This window comes from Solanum tuberosum, unplaced genomic scaffold, assembly GCF_000226075.1.
Source record: "Solanum tuberosum cultivar DM 1-3 516 R44 unplaced genomic scaffold, SolTub_3.0 scf00121, whole genome shotgun sequence".
Taxonomy (NCBI): domain Eukaryota; kingdom Viridiplantae; phylum Streptophyta; class Magnoliopsida; order Solanales; family Solanaceae; genus Solanum; species Solanum tuberosum.
In genome coordinates, this window is record NW_006239046.1 from 786,153 (window position 1) to 788,785 (window position 2,633).

Consider the following 2,633-nt stretch of genomic DNA (forward strand, 5'->3'; position numbering starts at 1 on the left):
GAGCGTATCAAATTTTGGCGCTGCTGCCGGGGAATACAACTTTTTTATTTGACTAATTTAGTTATTGAACTTTAGTCAATTATTTCCTGAATTTTACGTTTTCTTATTTTATTTTTGTTTTCTACAGGTTTATATTCTTGTGTATGATAAGTACACAGAGTCAAAGCAATCCCCTGTCTCCCAACGATCCGAAACTACAAAGAACTTTGATAAAAATGGCTGGATTACATATCGAAGTACACAATGATCCAATTGGAGAGGGCCAAGGAGATAGAGTTGGCGTGCAACTTCCTGGAGTGGTGAATGCTCGTAGCTTTATTGTAAATGCGGAAAGAGTGCATAACCAGCAGGCAACGAGAGGTCGTGATAATTACAGGGTTGACTATGATTCGGTGGAATCAACTGGTGCTATTGTTATCCCCCCACTTCCTCTGGGACATTCTTTTATGGTGACCAACAGTTTGATGCAAATGCGTATATCAAGAGGGTTATTTGTTGGGTTACTTTCGGAGTATCCATATGCCCATATGACTAAAGCTAAGACTGTATGTATGAGTAGTGTGGGACTACCAAACTTGGATATGGATGTAATAGGTTTGAGAGTATTCCCACTCTCATTGACTGGTGATGCGACTGTGTGGCTTTCTGAGTTGTCATAGAATTCAATACACAATTGGGACCAGCTGCATAAGGTATTCATGGAGAGACACTTTCCGGTGTCCAAGAAGTTGAATCTTAAGGATAAACTAAATAACTTTGTAGCATTGCCTGGAGAGTTAGTGAGTAGCTCGTAGGACAGATTCACTGGATTCATGGGGAGTGTGCTCAACCACCGCATAGATGATGAGTCACTGAAAGAGTATTTCTACAGAGGGTAAGATGACAATGTGAAGGTTATGCTAGATACTATTCCTGGATGATCTTATGGAGCGTGAACATTTGAAGAATTTGCTTAAAAACATAAGAAGATCTCCAAGAACAGCAAGGCATGGAGCACTAGAAAAGCAAATATTGTCAAGATTACATTCACAGTTGAAACCGCACCAAGTCAATACAATGATGATATTCGTAAAGAGATAGCCTAATTAAGAACAGAAGTTGTCTTGGTATTGAAACATGTGAGCCGTAGGGCAAAAAAAGTGAATGCTGTGTATTATCAACCTAGAGCTCCACCTATCGATGAGTATTATTATAAGGAGGGCGTGAATTTGGTGAAGGATCAGATGGGGGGTGGGGGTTTCCGGACTAAAGCCCAAGTATCCAATTCAAAAAATTGGCGTCAAGGTCAAGGAAATCAAGGTCAGAACAATGACAACTACAACCGTGATGGGAACTATTTCCCTGATGGGAACTTCAATCATGACAACAACTACAACCGGAATAGTTATGTAAATAGGAATGAGAAGAGTGGACCCTATGTTCCACCTGGTAATAAAGATGTCGGATTGAGTATGACTTGCTTTGAAGATATGATGTAGAAGATGATGAAAATATTTGATGCGATTGTTGACAATGTGAAGGAGATGCATATTGATTTATCTGGTATCGTTCAAAAGGTTGATGCCTATGTAGTGTCGATTAAGCAACTTAAGCAGTATTTGGGTCAGTTGTCCACAATAGTAAATCCATGTCAGCCAGGAACACTTCCTAGCAACACTGTCTAGAATCTGGAAAAAAAATGTTCATTGCATGGCAGTCACCACTCGAGGAAGAAAGCAAACTATAGACCCTCCCATGCAGACTGAAATGGAAAATGCAGAAAAAGCTGAGAATGAAGTTGAGTTAGTTGAGGAGCCGAAAGATGATACTAAAAAGGAATCCGAGGTGACGCAAAAAGAGAACCCCATGCCAAGACATCCACCTCCCTTCTCACAAAGGTTGGTGAAAAAGACTGAAGAGGGTAAATACCGCAGGTGCATAGCTATTTTTAAGCACTTGTCCATAAATGTTCCTTTGATAGAGGTATTTGAACAAAGGGTATGCGAAGTTCATGAAGAATCTGGTGACTAAAAAGAGGGTAGTCAGTTTGAAAATTGAAGACAAGTTGCAGCATTGTAGTGCCATTGCTACTAGTTCACTGGTGCTGAAGAAAGAGGATCCTGGAGCTTTCACCATCCCATGTACTATCGGTATACTGCACTTTGCGAAGGCACTGTGTGACTTGGGTGCTAGCATTAACTTGATGTCGTTTTAAATTTATAAGAATTTGGGCCTAGGGACTCCCAAGCAGACTACAATGCGATTGCTGATTGCGGATAGAATTATGAAGAGACCGATTTGAGTGGTGTAAGATGTCCTTGTGAAAGTTGAGACATTCTATTTAGAGCGGACTTTGTGATAATTGATTGTGAGGTTGATTTTGAGGTCCCCATCATCTTATGGAGATCAATCCGTGCGACTGGGCATGCTTTGGTTGATATGGAAAAAATGCAGATGAAGTTTCGATTGAACAATGAAGAGGTAACTTTTAACATCTATCGCTCTATGAAGCATGGAAGTGATTTTAAGTCAGTATCAGTAGTAAATCTGATTGAGGAGTAGGAACTAGTACCTATTGAAGAAAGGTTAGGTGTTGAGGCATTAGCAGCAGTTATAATGAACTTTGATGGAGATGGTATTGATGAGTATGATGA